Source organism: Phalacrocorax carbo, chromosome Z (genome assembly GCF_963921805.1).
Source record: "Phalacrocorax carbo chromosome Z, bPhaCar2.1, whole genome shotgun sequence".
NCBI classification, from domain to species: Eukaryota; Metazoa; Chordata; class Aves; order Suliformes; family Phalacrocoracidae; genus Phalacrocorax; species Phalacrocorax carbo.
Window position 1 is genome coordinate 6,153,742 of NC_087548.1, and position 23,476 is coordinate 6,177,217.

At 43.5% G+C, this 23,476-nt stretch overlaps 1 protein-coding gene across 8 annotated transcripts in view; it reads right to left on the reverse strand.

The window, feature by feature from the left end:
• The window catches only part of SLC14A1 (solute carrier family 14 member 1 (Kidd blood group)), a 302,335-nt gene that overhangs the window by 105,655 nt on the left and 173,204 nt on the right, over positions 1–23,476 (reverse strand). For 7 of the 8 annotated variants that reach the window (XM_064438103.1, XM_064438104.1, XM_064438105.1 and 4 more), the window contains one exon: positions 17,658–17,763. The exons of the other annotated variant lie outside the window; for it this stretch is intronic. The gene's annotated coding sequence lies outside the window, so the exon portion shown is untranslated. The remainder of the gene's footprint in view (positions 1–17,657; positions 17,764–23,476) is intronic. 8 annotated transcript variants of the gene reach the window in all.

Consider the following 23,476-nt stretch of genomic DNA (forward strand, 5'->3'; position numbering starts at 1 on the left):
AGCTGTGTTTGTCTTTTTTTTTTAATGTTTCCTTTCCTCCAGCTTTCTCCTCAAAGTATTTGCCACCTCTTCTCTTTTTCAATGCATGTACCCTTCTGTTTCATTTCTGTGTGCAGGACAGTTCTGATCTTTTTTCCCCTTCTTTCCTCTCATGATGCTTTTTTTTTTCCCTTTCTTCCTCTCCCTCCTGTTTCTACTCAGCAACCTGGGAGCATCACCAGGCCTATCACCACCACCAGTCTATCGGATGCCCACTGGAAATAGGCATAGAAGAATAAAGGAGCAGCAATGGGCCTTGGGGACTGTGGCTTGCTGGCAAACATCCAACTGCCAAGTGAACTGTGAACTTCCTGTAAAAAACTATTTCCCACCTACACGCTTCTGCTCCTCCTTGCAGGAGGATGCTTACTGCTGGTTGGTTTGTAACATGGGTGTATGGTGCTTGCTGTTTGGGGCCAAGTGGCTAGCCCAAGGCTTGCTTCATTAGCGTTAGGGTGCCAGGAAGACTATTAGGTGCTGACCATGCCTGGAGGTGCAGTGAAGGCGTGCACAGGGAGGTTTTTGAATTTGGGGGAAAAAAGCATCAGAGAAGCTGATGGGAGGGGTGGGGAGGTTGGTGAGGTGAGCCTCCAGCACAGCTGAAGGATCAGCAAAGGTCTTCTCTAGGTCATGGTAGCAAAACGTCTGTTTCCTCAAATCCAAGGGCTGTGCTTTGGACTGTGTAGGTATTGTTAAAAAATAAACAAGGATCCCTCAGGTAAGCCTGCACTGTAGGCAAAAGTGGACTGGTACCCTCTGTGGGAAGAGTGGGATTGGCTTGATGTTGAAAACATTGATACCACCACAGTTTGATTGACTCTGCATGAATTAAGTGCTTAGGGATTCACCCAGCATTTTGGGAAAGGGCTGGGCTCACAGTCTCCTCTGCTACTGCTACTGCAAAGAGTTAATTTAAAGGGGAGGGGGTTAAATTTACACGAGCTACAATTATAGCTCATTTGCAGTGCAGTCATGCAAAGAGTTACCTGTGTTGTTCAAGGCTGCACCTTCCAAGATGCTCTAGATACAGTGATGTGAAGCAGACATGAACTCACTGGGGTGTACCGACCCTGGGCATCACCGAAATAGCACACTACTGAGTCTGAACTGACAGGTTTGAAACATTCCTCTTGCCCAGTGTCCAGTCCCTCTACTGAGCAGTGAGAACAAGGATTCTTTGAGGACAAAATTTCAACATAGAGACAGGAAAATATTTTGGGAGAGAACTGGGGTATTTACACTGTAGAAAGAGGAAGGTACATGACTGAGAACGCCTTGAAAAATTAACAGTCTCAAAAGGTGGATCATATTTTAAGGTACCCTAATATTTCCAAAATTTTAGTATAAAAAATTTGAAGCGGAGTAAAGTTGGCATGAAAAAAGCAATACTGATACTATTTCAGAGCCTGACTTTACACCTGCAATAACCTTCAGCATGACACAAAGGGCACAAAAATGTAAAAATAAAATAAAGACTAGATGAGAAATTTATGACTCAGATGATTAACAAGGGTTGACAAAACCTTCTTTCTTTTAAAAGAAATGTCAAATTGACATCAACCAAAGCTTATTACTGGAGATAACTAGGATGGGGAGTAGTGCTGGGGGAGAGGTTTCTCGACAGTGGTGTACCTGCCTAGTGTCCAAGCAGAGATTTTCAACAGCCAACACTATCACCCTGACACATTTTCCATGCAATAAATATACCACAGTCACAGCCCTGATTTACTGAGCTGGACACGAGAATCACTGGGTGAAATGTATGGTCTCTGCATTGTGCAGCAGGTCAGACTTCCATGATCCTATTAGTCTCTTCTGACCTTAAACCCCATGAATCATAGAACAGTGGTGAACACTTCCTGCATAAAAAACAGAATCCAGAACCAGGGGAAAGACAGCTACCGAGCCCAATGAGATCTAGAAGGCTGTATAGGAACTCAGGATGTCTGTCTTCAAAACCCTTTTGCACAAGGAAAGTAGCGTGGAGCAAGCCCAGGAGTGGGAGGATTTACAGCCCAGGGGCTCCTGCCTCAGTGCTGCCCCAGTGCAGACGTTTGGTGCACACCAAACGGGCTGTAGCTACCTCTGCTGTCACAGAGCTGAAAGGCCAGAGCCTGGGAAAAGTTGGAGGTGCTTCAAGTATGATTTTCAAGTGTCTAAATCCAAAATCTCATTGCTGATTCAGCTGTTATTCAGCCCCCCAGGCAGTTACATTTCAAGGGCACCTCGGGTTTTTATGCTTAATTTTTCCAGATGCCTGAAGTATTTTCTCGCTCCCAATAAATTTCCAGAAATCAGCAATGACTTCGGTTTTCTCCCCTGAGAAGCATGAGCCAATGGGTTTTCTCAGGTTACCTCCAGGGCTTGTTTTTTTTTTTACTTTCGCCATTTTTTAAAACACCAGAAGGGAGACCCTTCATTCATACAACAGCACACATGCACAGAGGGGATATCCACATCCAACCTTTTCCCTCCATGAGGGTGTCAAATCCCTGTCTCTGGCCTCTCAGGAAACTGCTGTAACCACTAGTGTGTAAAGTGGTGTAGGAAGGAATTCAAGATTCATGGTCAGAAAGAGCAGGCTCACTTGGTTCAGCTCACTTCCAGCGGCGTACGAGAGGAGCTGGATCTGCTGTCAAGAGTAGAAGAAACTGGAGTTTTACAAGAAAACCTCTGAGAATGGCCAAGCAGAAATGGAGGATTTAGGCAGATATTGTGTTACTGTTCATACAAACAGTGTAGTCGCTCTTGGAAGGCAGTAAGTTAGTGTTGGATCTCACCTCTATTCAAATCACAGTAAATGGTCTTTTGTCTTCTAAAACAGATTTTCCTTTTTAAAACCATAGAAAAATACAGAAAGATACAAAATCAAAGACCACATTTAAAGTAAAGATCACTGAAATGCAATATTTTCTGTTTAAGTTTGGCTGTCACAGTAAGCTGGTATGTATCTTGTCTGCTCCAAATATAGTATTTTGTTTCCTGTCCAAAGATGTCCTTCTTTTTCAGATAACCATCTATCTATACAGTAAACCAAATCACAGTTTCAGCACTAAGCATCTCTCAAAAATCCTTATTTTATTAATGGTTGCTATTTTAATAAATTTTTCTCCAGCCCTGATCAGATCCCAGAAATTCCCCCAAAATTTGATGACAATTTTTCCTTTAATACTCACAGGTCTTGAATCAAATGCCTCAGAAAAAAGGAGCTGCTGAGTGAACGGAAGAATTAAAAAAGTGTAGTTTCTTCTGGATTTGTGTCTTGTTTTCCTTCCACCCCACTGGGATGACCTCAGCTTTCTACACTGTTTCTGCCCCCCAGGCACTTCTGAGAGGATGTAATCCCCATGTACATCCCCAATTCCTGTCGTTGTGGACACTCTCTGATCCTTTCTCTGAGTCTCAATTAGCAAGAAGCAACACCTGTGGTTCTTAGAAATGCATAGGTTGATTAGAGACCAGTAGTCTCAAGCATAAAGGCTAGCCGGCAGCTAAAACTGAACAGAAAAGCTACTGATTTTCATGAAAAACACTGGAATTTAATATCTTTGAGACCTCTACCCTTCTGTCAAAGATGATCAATGGGTTTGCAGGTTATTGAAAGGGATTGACAGATGGCTGGACATGCACAAAGCATGATCACACAAGACTGGTTTTCTCAGGCTAAAGACGATGTTTAACTTGAAAAACAAAATTCAATGTACCTGGATAATCTTATCTCTAGCACTGATTTGTAAGCAATTTACAGAATAACAAGCATGAGTTATGTACTGGTGATGCACATCTAGAAACTTTTCCAGCATTACAAACTTCTAAACTTCTGTGTTTGATAGCATCCTCCTCCACACAGCAGCAAATTCAAGTCAGCTAAAGAGATAAGCAGCTTATCTATTTTTAAGTTGCTTTTCTTTCCTCTTTCCTGCAGCTACTTCATCAGTTAGAAAGCTCGTGGAAAAAAGGGCATTCCTAGGAGAGATTCACTAAGTGAGAGAAGGAAAGAGCAAAATGCAAACACAGCTGATCCTCAGTGAATTGAAACTTCCCCCAAATACTGTCACAAATAGATACACGTACTTCTAGCTTTGCTTCCTGGGATTATTTTTTCTTATGCATCATATGCTAATTATCTTACCAGTCAGCCTGCAACATTTGATTTGGCATTTTTCCTGCTTCTTTCTTGTAAATTTACATCAGAGAAGAGATAAGGCAAAATTATTAATGAAAATGTATCCACAGGTGTCTTTCAAAAGGGGGAGAGTGAACTAGCATATGAAACTGATCCTACTTTCAGGTTTCTGTATAATGCACTTACATTTAGCTCTGAACCCCACTAATTTGCACAGGCAAGAGGATAAAAGCAGTAACAAACATCTCAGCTGGTTCTGAATTTCCCCCATAGACAGAATTAAATATCTGCTGTTCCTTTCTGTGTGTGTTTCTCTCAGGAAGCAGACAGCATGGTGTTCACTTGCTGCTCTTGGTTCTTTATAGTGGCATCCCAAGCTGTGCCCAGCAAAAAGAGCATTTCCCAATGAGCTGAGACACGGTAGGTGGGATTTCTCTGAGCAAAAGTGTCTAGAGCTGAGAAAAAGGGACTTCATCACAAGTAAAGTCCTGAAATGAGATGAATTGTGGCCTAACAAGGGCTATATGCTCAGCTGATGTTTGCTCTTCATGAAGCCCCCATCGTGACCACTGGGAGCTGGAGCAATGAGGAGGAACCATGGAGGAGATATCAGCAATGTCCCAGGCTGTTGCGAGGGAATGAAGGAGGAAGGATGAGCTTTTTTTTCACTCTTGATATGTATGTACATGCCTGTCTTATCCTGCACCTAGAGTAAATTAGTCTTAGTTGTTCAAAACCCACACAGCAGTAAAGCTGGAAGACGGATGTGAACAGAGAAGGATGTGCAAGAACATGTGTTGCTTGAGGAAAAAGTACATTTATTTTTTTCACAGTCAGTTAGGAGGTACCTTTTCACCGGGCAATGACAACATGCAGGACAACAGCTGGTCTGATTTGCATGTCTAACTTCAGTAAATATAACAACAAGGGTGGGTAGCTGTTAGATGCTCACTGACCTGCTGGTGATGAAATGTGGGCTTACCAGTCTGCAGTGCCCTGCTTCTGAAAGCACAGCATATGCGTGCTTGTAGCAGGCAGGAGGCAATTATTTTTTGGTCTGTCGCAGAGCTCTCCCTTAGCCCATGATATACTGGCAAGTGTTCGTTGTCTAGTGGTCTATTAGGCATGGCTTCTCCAATTTCCTGTTTTGATGGTTATTCTTTACTTTTTTGACCCAAAGATTTACTTCAGTTTTTATCTGCTACAATTTGCTACTTATGACTAACCAAAACTTTTAATCAAAAAATGTTTTTTCTTAAAGAGGCAAATTCACTGAACTTCTCCCACAAACAAATAAAAAAACAAATTAAAAGAAAAATTACTTTTGATTGAGAAACTGAAAATGTCAACTGCAAATTCAACAGCTTTTAATTTTTTGCCATTCTTGACTGAGTATTTCCACTTCTGAGCATTTTTTCTTATTTTCAGTTGTAGAACAATAAGAAATACTTGGCTTTTAGTATTTTTCTACTAAAAAAAATTCTGACCAATTCTTGCAACCAACCTATGTCTTCAAAACAACCCAATTCTAATGTAATTTGCATGAGTCCTATATCACCCAGATGCTCCTGACAATTCAATGAACTTTGTCCCGCATTTCACCAGAATACTTATGAACCATAAGCAGAGATGTTAATGAAACTGGAACAGTATAATTACAACACGCTCATCCTTGAAGATGCAGGCAGATGTGGGGAAGTGTACTCCATTTGTCTCACTGAAATACTATTGCAAATTAACATTGTGCTAACTACATTTAAATAGGAAATAAAGGGGAAAAAAAGTCTTCCTGGATAACGACAAGACAAGAATATCCGTAAAAAAGGAAATAGAGATGACATACTTCTTTGTCTGTGACATACATTCTTTACATGGCTTAGGGGCTTTGCTTCCTGAGAGTTTACATCGTCAACTGTCAGGGCCTTTCCATGCATGATTTATGTATGCATAATGAAGAACTTGTGGTTGAGGAACTGATCTGTGATTTCCAACAGCTTTGAAATTAACAGTAACAATATATACAGCATATGACTAATATTGGGTTTAGCTAAAAAACATCAAGTTTTGAAAAAATGGGAAGCATATTTATTTTCCATTGCTTCATCTGTTGCTTTTCTTTTTAAGGCAAATTGAATGACAGCTATTAAGGGAGACAGGCCAAAGATTTCCAGTCCAGGGACCAGACTGGGCACAGAGCATTGGACATGCCCCCTCACTCCCACTGAGGGTCCCAGGTACTCTGCGAGAAAGCAATTGGTAGTACAAACCTAGCGCAAGTCACCTCAGTCCAGATTTAGAAGAAGGCAGACTGTAAAGATATTGGATCATGCGTTTAAATAAGATTTCCCTAAAACTGCACAAGACTTCCTATACCACTTCTGCAGCAAGGGTTGTGCACTAGTAACACTGACTAGTAGTATTATTTTGCAAGAGTGTTGAGAGGCCATCAGCAGAGATCACTGTGGGCATATTCACACCGTGCAATGATGAACAGTGCTGTGCTGGCTTTCAATCCAGTGAGTCTTGCTGAAATATATCTCATCCAGCTCATTAGCCTGCATGCATTCCTGCCTTGCACAGACACAGGGCTAGGTTATAGAGCTGGTTTTCTTTGTGCTGCTCACGGCTGTTTGCATCACAGGACAAATGCACTGGAAGAGGCCACATCCCTTCTGAAAATCTCAGTAATTCAGAGACTGGATAAAAAAGGCCTTTTTATTTTATATGATAAAATCAAGATATAGAAACTTAGTGATTTGGATAGAATTGTGTAGGAAATCTGTGTTAACCAGTCCCTAATTCCTGCATTCTTGTCCCTCCCTGTGAAATTATTCATTTTATACTTATAGATCTTTCTTGGGTGTCTAGGGAAATTTTACTTGTGTTGTGTTGCAGTCACATTTCAAAATTTGCCCCTGTTCAGGTTAATGACATGAAATGGAGGATTAGATCATGCCTAATGACAACAAGAACATGGCAAAAGTGCAAAACCCTTCAGGAATTATCTCCAAACCTGCATTAAAGTTCTCATTTGGTTCCGTAAGTAGTGAAAGCGGACGGGGGTCCTTCATAGCCTTAGAACCTATTTTAATTATACCATCCCTGGATAATTATTAATGGGGGAGGAGAGAACTGCCTGTAAGTCTAAATGCTAATGGGTTCCCCTGAGAGCCCAAGTCCAGAACATCAAGGAACATAAGATGGGCTAACAGCCTCTCCAACACACTGCTGCTGGCTTGGAGGGGGGATTCTGCAGCTGAGATGCCGATGACATTCTTCGATGACATTCTTCAATGAGTTGAAGACCAAACCTTATGTCTTTATAAAAGCAAAGCTATTCCTGCACAGAAATATTGAAGGGGAAAGGAAACTATGTAGCTAAAACTTGGGCTTTTGACATAGACAAATACTGTCAGAGTGAATAAGGAAGGGAAGGTAGAAAGGGTATCTGAAGGAGGTGGGAGCTGTGTCTTCACCACTGGTTAGGGTGCTCCTTTTTAACAACAGCTCCCTGAGTGATTTCTAAAGTGAAAGGAGGCCTCACAACTAACCAGAGAAGGGAAACCTGTTCATACTTGCACCATGTCAAGGGAATGCCAAGGCTTCTTAGAAAAAATAAAAGCCCAGACACCTGTGGGACTCAACATGCATCTTTACCTTAAAAAGTCAGGTCTTGAGGTGTTATCTCAGGTTTGGCATATCAGGTCTTTGTAAGACCATTAACTAAGGATATTATTCGAAATCCCCCACCTCCCTGTTGGGTGTTCCAGGTGCCAGATGAAAACCACATTTGAAAGGGCTGTGATGAGCAAGCACTGATTGTGTTAAAAATAATACTTTTCCCCAGAGACTTGAAACCAATTCTGTTGTGCTTGGAGGCAATTTAGAACATAAGTGCCAGTGAAGAAGATGGAGTAAGAGGAAGCGATTATTCCACTTTCTCAGGTGTTTTCCCCTGAGGTCCTCCCTCCAACAGAAAACAGTCTGCTGAAAAGCCTTTGCATGGAGGTAGCACTGGAATATAAGAACACTGTATCTTTGGTAGCCAGTTTGCTCTAAAAATGGGATTTCACATTTGTTGTTCCTCCCAAATTTTATGCATTGAGTTCACAAGACTCTTTTTTCAACTTCTCCCAACTCATCACCATAAAATGATAGAAAAGAATCATTAAGGTTGGAAAAGACCCCTAAGATCTAGTCTGATGGTCAAACCAACACCCCCCAGGCCTCCTAAACCATGTCCCCAAGGGCCACGTCTGCACGTCCTTTGAACCCCACCAGGAATGGTGATGCCCCCACCTCTCTGGGCAGCCTGTGCCAGGGCCTGACCCCTCTGGCAGGGAAGACATTTCCCCTCATCTCCAACCTAAACCTTCCCTGACGCAGCCTGAGGCCGTTCCCTCTCGTCCTGTCACTGGTGACTTGGGAGCAGAGACCAGCCCCCCCTCACTCCAGCCCCTCTCAGGCAGCTGCAGAGAGCGAGAAGGGCTCCCCTCAGCCCCCTCTTCTCCAGGCTAAACCCCCCCAGCCCCCTCAGCCGCCCCCCAGCACACTTGTGCTCCAGACCCTGCCCCAGCCCCGCTGCCCTTCTCTGGACACACTCCAGCCCCTCAAGGCCCTTCTTGTCCCGAGGGGCCCAAACCTGAGCCCAGCATTCGAGGTGGGGCCTCCCCAGGGCCGAGCACAGGGGCCCCATCCCTGCCCGGCCCCTGCTGGCCACACCAGTGCTGACACAAGCCCGGGGGCTGGTGGCCTCCTTGGCCACCCGGGCACTGCTGGCTCATGCCCAGCTGGCTGTCAGCCAGCACCCCCAGGGCCTTCTCCGCTGGGCACTTCCCAGCCCCTCTGCCCCAGGCCTGGGGCGTTGCCTGGGGTTGGTGCGACCCAAGGGCAGGACCTGGCACTTGGCCTTGTTAAACATCACCCAGCTGAGCTCGGCCCATCAGTCCAGCCTGCCCAGGTCCCTCTGCAGAGCCTTCCTGCCCTTGAGCAGATCGACACTCCCAGCAAGCATGGTGTCATCTGCAAAGTGCCTGAGGGTGCACTCAATCCCCTCACCCACATCATTGATAAAGATATTGGACAACACTGACCCCAGCACTGAGCCCCAGAGAACCCCACTCATAAGCAGCTGCCCCGCCAACTAGATTTAGATCTGTTCACTACAACTCTCTGGGCTCAGTGATGCAGCCAGGTTTTTCCCAGCAAAGAGCACACCTAAGACATGAGCTGCCAGCTTCTCCAGGAGAATGCTGTGGGAGGCAGTGAAAAAGGCTTTACTAAAGTCCAAGTAGACAACATCCACAACCTTTCCCTCATTCACTAGCCAGGTCGTCTGGTCACAGAAGGACATCAGGTTGGTCAGGCAGGACCTGCTTTTCATGAAGCCATGCTGACTGAGCCTGATTCTCTGGTTGTCCTGCACTTCCCTGGTGTGTGCACTCAAGATGAACTGCTCCATAATCTTCCTCAGTACTGAGGTTGGGCTGACAGGCCTGTAGTTCCCCAGATCCTCCTTCCGGCCCTTCTTGTAGATGGGCGCCACATCAGCAAGCCTCCAGTCATCTGGGACCTCCCTTGTTAAACAGGACTGCTGGTAAATGATGGAGAGTGTCTTGGCAATCTCCTCCTCCACCACCCTCAGTGCTTTTGTGTGGCTCCCATCTGGCCCATAGACCTTTGAGTGTCCAGGTGGCTCATAAACTACTTCCTCCTGGATTATGGGGGGTTTGTTCTGCAATCCAACCTTGCCTTCCAGCTCAGGGGGCTGAATACTCTGGGAATAACTGGTCTGATGGTCAATGACTGAGTCAAAGAAGTCATTAAGTACCTCAGCCTTTTCCTCATCCTCGGTGGCAATGTTCCCACAACATCCAACAGAGGATGGAGATTCTCCTTGGCTCTCTTTTTGTTGTTAATGGATTTGTAAAAATGTCTTTTGTTATCCATTACAGCAGTGGCCAGACTGAGTTCTAGCTGGGCTTTTGCCTTTCTAATAATCTGTTTGCATGACCTAATGAGATCCCTGTACTATTCTTGAGTTCTTTTCCCTATTTTCTTTCAAAAGTGGTAAACTCTCCCTGTATAGCCAGGCCAGTTGTCTTCCCTGCTGTTTATCTTTTGGCACATGGGGAAAGCCTGCTTTGGTGCCTTTAAGACTTCTTCCTTGAAGAAAGCCCAGCCTTGCTGGACTCCTTTGCCCTTCAGGACTGCCCCCCAAAGGACCCTCCCAACCACTGCCCTGAACAGGCCAAAGCCTGCCCTCCAGAAGTCCATGGTAGTGGTTCTGCTGACTCCCTCCTTACTTCACCAAGAATCAAGAACTCTCTCATATCATGGTTGCTAAGCCCAAGGCGGCCTCTGACCACCACATCTCCCACCTGTCCTTCTCTGTTTGTGACCAGCAGGTCAAGCGAGGCACCTCCCCTGGCAGGCTCACTTACCAGCTTTGTGAGTAAGTTTTCTTCCACACACTCCAGGAACCTCCTAGACTGTTTCCTCTCTGCTGTGTTGTATTTCCAGCAGATATATGTCTGGTAGGTTGAAGTCCCCCCCGAGAACAAGGGCGAGTGATTGTGATACATCCTCCAGCTGCTTGCAGAATGCTTCATCAACCTCTTCATCCTGCTTGGGTGGTCTATAACAGACGCCCAGCAGGACACCTGCCTTGTTGGCCTTCCCCCTTATCCTTACCCAGAAGCACTAGACCTTATTATCAGACCAAATCTGAGAGCTGATTGAAGTTCATCCCAGCTCAAACTCAATATTTGAGCTGCCTAGTGAGCATTGAGGTCAGGCCCACCCTTGCCATTCAGCCCCTTTCCCACCATAGGACCTCCTGGAGGGTCCCATGAAGCCAGGGGAAAAGCCCAAAGCAGTATCTGGGAGCAGATTTCTCCCTGGCCACTGCACAAGGTTTGGTCATTCAAAGGCACGTGAGGACAGAGCCATCAATATGGTGACAGATAGGCACACGAAAGCTTAGGAGAGTTACACCAGATTGGTTTGCAGGCATGTTTATCACCATTTGCGTCACACCATCTTCTCTGCATTTTATACAGGGGGGATGGTTTGGGTTCTCCCCCATGACCAAGCCTTCAGAGGTGTCTATAAAACACCATTATTTCTGCATTAAGACTAGAGAGAAGGCTTCCACAGGCTGTCTAGAGGAGGTCTAAAAAGGATGAATGCTCTTAGAGGCTTTATGAACGAGACAAAACCTTGTTGACTGTTTTCTAGGGCCTGTCTACATGTAGTTCTTGGAGGCTGGTACAAAGAGTAACCAAACTAGCTCCAGAACCAGCAGCTGCATCTTGGCTAATTAGTGCACTGGAATCAATTAGCCTGCTCATATCACCATATTGCCCTGACTGTCACGCTTTCAGGGCCCAAAGCTGGTGTGTTGGCATGGTGGAGACAGGACCCTGGCTGTCCTGGCTCTGAAAGGTGGATGCAGTAAAAAACTACTTGAGGGCTGCAGGTAAGATCCTGTATGCATGGTGAGGAGAGGGAAGGATGCCGGTGCTGAGGTCCCATGGTCAGAATTGACCACGCTGTCATGCCCCCCTGCCCAAATTACACAAGACTAATTTAAGCAATACTGCCTCTCCTGTGCTGCCATTCTCCATAACAAAGACATAATGCTTCAGCTTTCTCCCCCTCTGTCTTCTGCAGCTGTCACCACCTCATGCCAGTAGTCCAACATTAGGAGTGTTTTGAGCTAAAACGCTCTGCTCGCATGATCATGCTCATCTCAGCTGAAAGGTTTTCAAAGCCCAGCTTAGCCAGAACATGTGTGTTGCACACCACAAGTCCAATCATCCTCCTTATAGCCATCTATGAAGAGTTGTTTTTTAAAACCAAGCTTTTCCATTATCATATTCTTCCATCCCTGTTTCAGCTCACTAAACATTAACCACCATGACCTGCTGCATAAACTTAAACCTTATTAAACAGATTAGGTTTATAGCCAAATCCTAACAACCTGTTTGGGGAATGGCTACAAAGCCTGCCTGTTTCTACAGTTCTGTGGGTTGGGTTTTTTTCTGGACAAGGTTAAATCTTTTTACTTGACTGAAACATTTTGGATGTGTTTAACACCACTATGCTAAAGCAAAACACATAGGCAGAACCAATCCATATATTTAAGAAAAAGAAAGAAACCAAACATAAACCCCCAAACTACCTGCAACATATATCCAAAGCTTGTAAAAGGAACTAATGTTTTTATGAACTAGCTTATATATATGCATGTATTTACATCTCACTCTCATGGATTGTATTTATGCCAGAGCATAGGAAACGGTCTCTACCTTTCAACTTACATTGTGGCTCAACATAATCACACGCTTTCCCATGGATAAGGACCCACTATTCTTAACAGAGCTGCCAGCAAGTTGATATAGAAAAGAACATTGCTGAATATCACAGTTTTAGTTTTCAAAGGAAAAAGCTAGGGAAGGCAAGGGGGAAAAAAGCCACATAGGCAAAAGGATAAATGACAGGTCCAAAAAGTCAGATAAATCAGCAACTAGAGACATTCTGAGCAGTATCTTCACAGAATCAGTGCTGTGCTTGGGGCTACAGGATGTTTTCATCAGTAATCTAGAATTAGATATAAAGTCACCACTGATAGAATTTGCAGCTGATGAAGATTGGTATAAATAACTGCAGGGACAGTATAAGCTAGATCACTGGTGAAGGCATCACTTATTCAGGCAAAACATGTTTTAATACAGCCAAATGCAATGCAAGCCGTGCAGAAACACAGAATACATACTTTGTGCCTATCACATAGTTATGAAATTTCGTACGTAGGCAAGGGACAACCTTCCTGCAGGCAAGGAATGTGAGGGATGTTTGTACGGGAGAGGTCATGATGGGTGAGTAACTCAACCTGAGCGTCACGTCGTGCTGAGACACTCAGCATTCTTGGCTGTTCCAGGATACGTAGCGATGCCTGAATGGAGAGAGATGGCTGCTGCAAATGGCGGGAGGGCGGCCCCAGCAGAGGTGGCTACCTTGGTCTGAGGGATAGCTTTCAGCCTCCCACCGTCAGGAACAGTGCTGGCTTGTGTAAAGCCTGTTGTCTTCCAGGCAAGAGCTGGGCAATGAGAACTAAGGAGCTCAGGCCAAAGAAGCTATGCTTTCAGAGCAACACATTTGAAAGTATTTTAATTAAAATCTTGACTAAATGATACAGTCGGTGAACAGGGAACGTGATACAAATATGACATGATTAATTCCTAAATGGGTGAGTATGAATTATATTGCTTTGAAGATACAGATGACAAAGTTTACAAAGAATTAAAATCTATGCTCTAGGAAATACTAAGGAGCCCAACCTGCTTGGATCTGAGTTTTACCTAAGTGCCTGTGATCCAGAAACCAAATTTGCAGCAAAGATCTTGGAGCAGACATGAACCTCCTTCTGACCTTGAGTTCAGGGCAGGAGGTCTTCACTAAATGCTGAATATTAATTTAGACTAGGTAAGGCAAGCAAATCTATCTGACTTGTTATTAGTGGCCATGCTTATTATACTCTCCCTGCTTATGCAAGACCCTGATTAATTTATTGTTTCTGACACATCAGGCTTCTGACTTCTTTCCACCTGTTTTTCCCTTACTGGCATTAGTCTGTTAAACTTACATGAAGGCACCATCCACACTACTACACAATATTTACTTCTAGGGCTGCTAGTCTGCAGCGCCAAGATGCATCTAAAGCTATAGGCATTTATCTATGTGTAGATGTAAGTACTGTAGATATACTCCATATACTGTACTACAGGGCTTTTAATGTTAAAAGCCACAGTCCTTTTATGCATATTCCCTCTTCAAGATAATCTGATTGCAGCCCTGCACCTGCATACAAAATGAGGGTGAGTGAAACGGTAATGCTGCATGCATTCCAGTTTGCTTTCCTTCAAGAATGTTAAAAAAAAAAAAAAAAGGAGAAATCTCAGAAAAGAGCTAGACAAGGGCAGGAGAGAATTCCTGAGAATGAGAGACTTTTCAAACTCATCCTCCTTACTTGGACAAGGAGAAGATGGAGAGGTAACCTGACTACTGGAGAAATATTTGTGTGGAGATAAAAAATCATTTGGAAAGAGCTCTTCAGTCAGATAGAGGAAGGCATGAGAGGGACCAGTGTGATTTAGAGTGAGATTAACTTTTTGCTGAGGAGAGTTACAAGCCAGAACAAACTGCTAAGGAAAGAAGCAGGTTCTCTGTATCATTATTCCTGCAAATCAAGGCTGGGTGTCTCTCTGAAAGAGAATCTTCACTGAACATCAACTACTGGGATCAATCGTGGGGGCAGCCGGGTGAAACTTAATAACCTGTGACCTAGGTGATCTAAGCAAAATGATCCTTTGACCTTAATATCCATGCATCCTGGGTATGGTGAAGAGCAGATCTCTATATAGCAATGGAAACATAAGCAGAGTGTAAATACTGGAGGGGCAGAGCAATTAGGTCCAAGCAGCTAGGACGAAGAGTGCCATATCATTCATTTTTTACACCTAAATGTCAGCTGGATGTTAAGTGGATGTTTTGGGACCACTAGGGTGGCATAACACTTTTGTACAAAGAATAGATGCACGTAAGCCTTACTGCATTCTCGGCTCTTTTTATGACCTCTCCTTCCCATACCTGGAGCTCGGGGCAAGAGGTGTGCCCAAAGAGGAATTATACTGAGCAAGAACAAGGTGCTGTGCAGGTACCTTGCAGCACTAGTAATTCCCTTTTAGCTCGGTTTGTGTTGTGCTGTGTTTTTGTCATGAGGCTGTGGTATTTCATGAGTAGAAGAAGCTATTCTACCATGCCTTCTCTCAGCTCACGGTTTATTGCAAATATTGATGTTTTACAACATGGATGGTTTATTGTTGAATTTTCTGCTGGGCTGTTACTCGTTTTCAGTAATGGATTCCAGCCTGCTTATTTATTTATTTACTTATTTTAAGGAGCGCTAACAAGTTTCGCAAGAATTATGTGTCATAGGGAGGTATCAGCTAATTCAAAGAAGTAAAATGCAAGAGTAGGAAGCCTCAGCATGTGAACTGAATTTTGTAAGAGGCACACAAAGTACAATATGTTCTCATCTTGGCAGAGGTCTTTACTGAGACAAAGAACTGCTGCACCAGGCAATGTGCACAGGCAATGCCAATGTGAGATTGTTCCCATCCCATGGACACATGGCAGCAGGTCAGCTGGCTGGGCTGACAGCTGGAGCTGCAAGGTATTAATAAATAGCTTTCACTGGTAAACAAAAAAGTGCTTTATAAGAAAGGTAAACAATCCTGTTTTAGGAAACTGAAGCACATAGCAAGGTGTGTTGCTATTCCTGAGGTCTCTTAGTGGACTTGCAGCAGTCCCAAGCAAACTCAGCGCAATTCCTTGAGGAAAAATGAAGTCTCACACAATGACTAACAGAAAAAGTCTCTTTTGTCCCAAAGCAGGGAAATCCCTCCTTGTCTGTGCTGGCTGGGTGGACCACACACCTCTGAAATACACAGTGCAATCACTAAACATGATATGCTTCATGCTCACACATCCCTCGTCTTTGAAATATATCCAGAGAGCCTTTTTCATCTCAGGTCTTGATCTGGAAACTAAAATTTGATATGCTACTTATCAGAGTTGTTAGTAAGCAGGAGAGGGAAAGCCCTTGCCAGTCTACAAGCTAAATTTTAAGAGAAACTTATCTTTAATTGGCTTGGAGTATTGATGAATCTTGTTCTTTCTGAGTTAGATTTCTGATCTGAAAATGAGCTATTCTTTATTACTTATGCTTATTTCTCACTGGGACCATTTTCCTACCTTGGCTATGCAAGGGTTAATGTGTAAATCAATGTTGGATGTACTGTGTAAGTAAATTATTATCTTAAATGCTAAATTATCACATAAATAAATAAAACAGAAGAGGCCATGGGAATCCCAAACTCTATTTTTTTTAATTCTTTTTTGCAGAGTACCAAAAGTATTCCTGAACTAGCACAATTTTCTGTGGGAGAAAATATTGTTGATATTTTTCTGAGAATATTTGACCTTTATCCTTGCAAGATGAAGGTCAAACTGTGCAGGGCAACACTTCCTTCTTCATCTGTCACCAGGCATTGAGCTCCCAGAAACATCTCTGCTTCCAGAACCGACTTGTCAGAGCTCAAACGTGGAGACTGAACCCTGCTACAGCTCCAACACTCCAGCTCTTCCTGGACACAGAACTTTGTGTAACCCAAAACTTACATCCCTGCAGCATGATTTCCTTGTCAGCACTTTCTCACACATTAAAAAAGCCTTGAATGGGTACCTATGATAGCACCACCTCCTAAAACATGTCATATTATCATATCTCTTGACTCCACACTGCGTGTTCCCCACTTGCACAAGTGAGCATTCGTACTGGTTTGCCAAGGCTGCATCAGAAGCCTCCAGTATCATGCTTCTGACATTGGCCAATGCTAGATATCCTCCAGATGGTAAAAAATAATCTTCAAAGACCTTGGAGGCACTGATGTGGTACCGCACCAGCTGACACCTGCTGTCGATTACATAAATCTTGTAATTTTTATTTTCTTTAATGTACACCAGCTGCAGAGCTTACTGTCATGTGACATATACAATTGTCTAATCTCTGCATTTTCCTCCAAATCAGGAATTTTTCTCAATACCAATCTATGATGCTACAAATTAATTATATTGAGCATTAGGATATCTGATTTGCTCCTTTAAAATGCATGCACAGAAGCACTCAGAGGACTACTTAAGGTGTAGATGAACAATTTCATTTAGAAGCACCATTCCAGTATATGTATTTGTGAGACATCTTTCATTTATTCAGTTAAATCAGGAAAAAGAATAGTCTATCTTCATTTTTATCTTTAAAAACAGTAATATATGACAAATCAAATATGTAACTCATCTTTCTTCAATAGCTTTCTTTGTGCCATATAATTGCACGGCAGCTGCTTTGTCAAATGACCAAGAAATTAGAGTTTGGCTAAACAGTGGTTTTCATCAGCATATGACCTTAAGATAACATTTACATTTCGGGAGACGCTGTTCCAGTCAGAGCAGAACTGCAGGGCAGACTCACATCTCTGGATACTCATGGAGGTATCCAACAGAAAAGCTAATAAACACACTAGATTAGTACAGATTTATTTTCCATAAATCTGGGACATGTTCAGCAATGTCAAACTTGTTCCCGTGCCTTTAAATGCATAAATAAACACAAGCTTGCTCTGAAGCTCAGAAGTGAGGTGGAATTCATTTAGCTCATTACCATTTAAATGATAGATGGACAGGGTAAACTCTTTACTTCTTAGGCAGGGTAGGGACAATGTGGAGACAAGAACAGAGGTATTACATAGGCATGGGCTCCCAGGCTTAGATGATTGGATTCAGATGTTTCCAATGAAATTATTTGCTCCAAAAGAGCTCTTTGGTTACTAACAGGTATAGAAATCATTTTAAAAATGTTTTTACTCACAATCAGGCTCCTACAGCGTCAGTCACATAGGATTTATGGGAGGGTTTATCCTTGGGCTGTTCTGTTGAGTGCAGAGAATTCAGGTGGGTGTTTTCAGAGGGTTAGGCTGCCAAGACATACAAAGTAAAAAAAAAATAACATGTTTAGAGGAGAAATATTTTGATTTTGCCATTTTGGCTATAATTTATTTCCTGCTTTTCCAGTAGGTCATCATTTGCCTCTCCTAAATTGCAGGGAAATTCAAAGGGGAGAGAGGTAACAGGTGGGATTTTTTGTTTGCTTATTTATTGCATGAGAAAAGGAGGTACCTGTGTAGCTGAGATCAAGAAGATGAAAACTTCACACCTAGCCCAGGATGAGTGAGAAAGCAACATTTCAATATTTCTTAAGTTAATTCAGTTCTCCATCAGCCCATTTCCTTGAGAAGAAGGAATAAAATGATAATTTATTTGTATTTGTCTTATTTAAAAGAGAAAACAATGGACCCCCAAACAGGAGATAGGAGATTTCATGTGTAACACTTATGCTGCAAAATCACAAATAGCTTGCTTGATTTCTGGTTTTCTTGTAACCTTGATGTCAATGTAATCTCACCAAAAGCTTCCTGAACACACACAGTCTCTTCTCACCCGTTTCCAGGGAGCTAACAGTGACTCTGACTCGCGCCAGAGCTATGGGTAACTTGCATGTGTACAGGGCTGTGACATTATTTTGATCTCGGTAGCAGACACAAGTGGTGGCACGAGGAGCAGGATGGAGAGAGTTATGGGTATAGATCACACATCTTATAACTCCTCTTCAGAATAATTTCTCTTTGTAATGAAAAAGCTCTTTAACAAATTGTCACACGTGGGTGTTCTATCAATCCAGCCAGTGTGAGTGGCCTCCTGAATGCTGACAAATGCTGCATCAGTCCTGCCAAACCCTAGGACAAGCCTTTTCCTATTCTTCACATCTGAAGCCTGATGTTCTGCCTAGACCTGGCTTTATCTGCAGGCCCCCTTCTTGCTGCGTGTTTCACACGCCCCCCTGCAATTCAGATCTCACAGATGAACATGGTCTGTGCTCCATAGGGAGAGCACAGCCTCTCCTACCTCCCAGACTTCTCTTTCTGCAGCAACTGAGAAAAATGCAAATAAGCAGTCATCTTTTTTTTTTTTGCTGTCCAGGAGCAAGTCTTGCATGACCATAGCTTACAGTAAGAAAATATAACAGATATAACCTGTCATAGCACCCTGTATTCCTGGACATCTGTGTAGCTCTACCTCAAAACATGCAGAATCCAAACCCATAAATGATGCTCTACTCACACATACAGCTCAGCAACTACTTTGAGCTAAAAATTGAAACCATTTGCATAAAGAGGGAGCCTATATGCTAGAAAGGGAAGGTGAGTGCATATCACTGCTACTGGCATAGCTCTTGCAAAGTGGTTGGTCATGTTAGGTGCCTCAGCTCTGGGACACGCGAGGTCTATAAGGCATTTGCTGGTAGGATGCTGGGTACTTGATGTTTTGAGTAGCTGGGCTTCCCAAAAGTGCTCCAGAAGTATCTAAAAATCAGTGGAGCAGAAGTCAGTACAACTGTAGATTTCTTTTTCTGTGTTGGTTTTGGTAGTGCCTTTCTTACTGTGTGTGAGAATATGAGAAATGTTACAAAATGACAAAGAGGTGGACAGTGAAAACAATAGGATGACCCTTCATTTCCTTCCTTTGGTGAAATAATGACAGCGTGAGCAGTAAGGAGGAATTTAGATGGAAAGGACTGAGTGACTTGTCATTCTGGATAGCGGAGGGTGTCATCTGAGCAGATACCAGGGGTGCTGCAGAAGTGACTATGGGGAACTAGATGCAAATAGGGCACTAAAGCAGATTTTACTGGGGGTGAATCAGTATCTCAGGTAGATTGGGTGTGTGCGCAGAAACCAGCTTGGGAGAATGTTGTATTTGACGCCTATTTCAGGAGGAGGACCAGAGCAGTAAGGGTTGCAGGGTAGGTTGCTGTTTCTTGTCTGGATGGTCTTGCAGGAAGGAACCTGACAGAAAATTGCAAGGGGGGGGGAACTTTTCCTCCTAAGTAATTTCAAAAAGAAAATAATTTCAGATGACTTTTCCCTGTCTCAGAGGTGGACCCAATGCCAGACTTCCCTGCTGCAGCAGAGTGTAACTCAGGTATCTCTAGACTGAGTTCCCCTTTCTTGACATTAAGGGAGTTCCAAGAGGGGTACTTTCTCAAAAGGGTTGCAACAGGTTTCTTTTTTCTCCTTTTTCTTGTCCTGGAACAGCCTGAATTTGTCAACACAAGCAGAATACAGTGCAAACTGCATTGTTTTTGTGAAGGACTTAAGTGGGTGAGCCTAGGGTGCCCACTGAGGAGGGAAGGTTTCTGAGAGGAGTTTATATATCAAGAAGTTTGTAAGTGGCTTGGCTATTTGTGGGCTGACATGCTGGCATTTCTTCTCTTTCTTCTCCCCCCAGTTTAGGATAATACAGTAGGCTTCCTCTAATATGCACGAATAAAATGAGATGACAAAAAGTATTAAAAATGTAGCTGAAGATTGGAGGAAGCAGAAAGAGGAGGGAGGGGAGAGACTTTCACTCCTACAGCACCAAAGAATGAAAACATCTGTGTCCAGTTTACTCACTTTCATAAAGATGGACTAGCCCTTAATCAAACCCATCCATGAGATGTTGCCTGAGCTGTGGGGTTTATATCAACATCATATATCTCATGGGCAGCCATTCACTGGCCAGGTAGCTAACAGAGCTGGGGGATTTGCTTGTGTGTGACATTTTAAATTTTATTTTAAGGAGCTAGGCTGCATTTGCAAACCACAAATTACATTTCTCCACTGTTGACAATTGCAGTCTTTCTCATGGATGCCATATTGCTCTGAGTTTGAACATCAGCCATGGTACTATTGCCTCTGTGCCCACCTTTCTATTGCTGTTGATTCACCATCCACCCCCCAATTCCCTGGCAGAGCAGCAAGCTGTTTTAATTTTGTTGGCTCAGTAAAAGCAGTTGGTCTCAATTTCTTTTAAAATATTTTGGGCTAACGAGAAGAAACAAAGCTGAGCGGCAGAACCTGGGGACTCCATTCACTGCTAAGCATGGCTTCTTCAGGGCAGCTGTCAACAGCTACCAACACTGCATCTTCCAGCACGTGGTGTTGGAGGGTTATTTGGTAAAGCCCTCCATCACATGCCTCCCTGTAAGCCCATGAGTCATCCTCCTGATTTCAGTGAGACTATTCAAATAACTTACATACCTCAGCTGTAAATGACAGTGGTAAATGGAAACAAAATGAAATATAGAGGTTGTCTTCTTTTTACACGTTGCCCACAGGAGTAAACAACTGTTGATGCTGACAGTTTCTCCAGCCATATTATATAGTTTCTTAACGCATATTAATTTAAAAAAACTTGTTTAATTTCCAAGCAGTAAATAAAGGGGCTTCCAGACATCTCAGATTTCAAGTTTGTTCCCTCATATTAACCAGGGACAACACTCAGACTAAGGTTACTCTAAGCAACATGTGGAAAGCGTAATTGAACAGTATAAGATAAGGTCTGGCAACACTTTCAATTTAATTTGAGAAGACAGCATCAGTTTTCGTGGCCAGCAAACCAGCATCTCACTGCCTTTTCTTGCCCAAGCACATATCCACAGATCAATCAAATGGAGGCTACCTCCAGAAGAAATTCAAACTTACATCCTGGGCACAAAATAAAAGGCTTAAACTGCTTTTCTGGCTTGTCTAGGATGTTCTCTGTGAAAACCTATACTTAACCTCTGAACGTGGTGTTGGATCTTAAGAGTTGAAAAGATCTTCATACAGAAATGCAGTTTTAAGGGCAGCCATCAATTCTCAAACGTTGCAGATGGTGCACTGGTGGCTGGACTTCATCGAACAGCCCTAAATAATCCTCTGGCTCTCAGAAAAATCCCTATTGCCTAGAGTGGCAAACTGCTTCAACAGCCTAGGGAGCTTATGAGTGAAATCGTGGCAGGAGAAGGTCAAACAGACAAATGACCCAAGGGTAATCCAGTCAGTCTCTGGAGAGCACCGTACATGTGCCTTTATTCATGCCAGTCTAGGAGCAGGTTAGCTCACATTTTCCTTAGGCTGAGGTATATATAGGCAGAGCTACCGCAGAGTGGGTGACACGCTGAAAATGCACACCATTGCTTATCGCATGGTGATGTGTTCCTCTGCCCTCATCTACAGCAACTTTGGGGCTATGACAAATAGAAGCTGCTGCAATGCTAACCTTACAGGGAATTTGTCTAATTTTCTCCTCAAAAAATGCCCTGTAACGTGTGTCTCTGGAAACTCCTCTGACACACACACATCTTCTTTCATATGAATGATGTGGATTTTGTATCCCAGACTGCATGGCTTTTCTGCTGGTGACCTGGGGAACCATCCCTTGGCTTTCTGATTCTGGTAAGAGTTTGTGAGCGGTGGAGGAAGGGGAGAAAGGTCTTGTGAAAGAATCAAATATGATATGGAAATGACTGAGACCTGTTAAGCACAGAGCCTTGCAAAGCCATTTTTAGACCTCTGCTTTTTATATACAGTCCTTGCCACCAGCACCTGCTCTACCAATAAAGTGTCATCTGCGAGATGTCACTCACTGACATCGAGTGTCACATAGAGAAGCAGGCCAAGCATTTGCCAAGCTAAGTGTGTTCTCTAGAGGGAGGAATATAGCTACAGATTATATGACCTGGATAACATTTGACAGGATTATGCCTCCATACATGTTTGCTCAGCACCTTTGCATTGAAGCTCCCCCAGTCTGGAGCCACAGGACATTACTGTAACCCAAGTATTATTTATGTTGGCAACTGAGAGATAGATCATGGGTGAGGAGAGAGGAAAAGAAGCATTGCTCATGAATGAATTTGGATGTTATGTCCTTTATAACATGAAACATCTTAATATTAATAGAAACTGTACTGACCTAAACACACAGCAGCAAGATTGTGTCCCAGAATCTTTATTTTCCATAGAGATCTTGATTTTCAGAGCTTACATGTTTTATACATTTTTTTGTGGCTCAAACTTGCTCTTTTCTACATGACAACTGCACTTCAGTGAGTGATGGAAGGGTTTTCCTTCAGGAGAGGAGAGAGGATGTAGAATCAAAGGGCCCCTACCTAGACGGGCACACAGCATAGTGGAGGGATAACTGCTGACCTTTTTAACCCACTCACCTCTTTCCATTCCTTACTGGAGTTAGAACTGGACTTGGACCTCATGATTTGGGATTTCCTAGGGCAGGCTTGGTATTTCAGCCAGACTCTGACCACTGCATGCCCCAGATCTACTGATATATGCCAGGGCAGGCGGCTTGGGCTTGGGGTGGGAATATCAGCACTCGTCTGGAAGTTCCCATGCTGAGCTCGTGGGCACCTGCACTGCGGTCACTGCTGGTATTCACTAGTGGCACTGATGTTGAACCCTGCAGGTAGCATGGAGGTGGGAGAGCACGTGGAGGAGGCGATATTATCCGTCTGAAGTTTTGGCTGCTGAAATCACTGCCTGGCCACAACACCACCACTTACCCCAGTCAACCACTTGCTGGACACAGGGATATTAAGGGCACTGCTTCCCACTCCCAGCTTTCTCAGGGTGCAATTGTGGCTCTCACTGATTTCCAAAGCATCTTGGCTTAGACACTGAACAGCCTCCTTTCTCCTTCTTTTTTTCTGTCTGTCATCTCTTTTCCAACCACCTACAATGGCTTCCAGCATGCATTTGTTCTCTCTGTTTTGCTTGCTGCATATGTTCAAATTGTTATTTCCCAGCA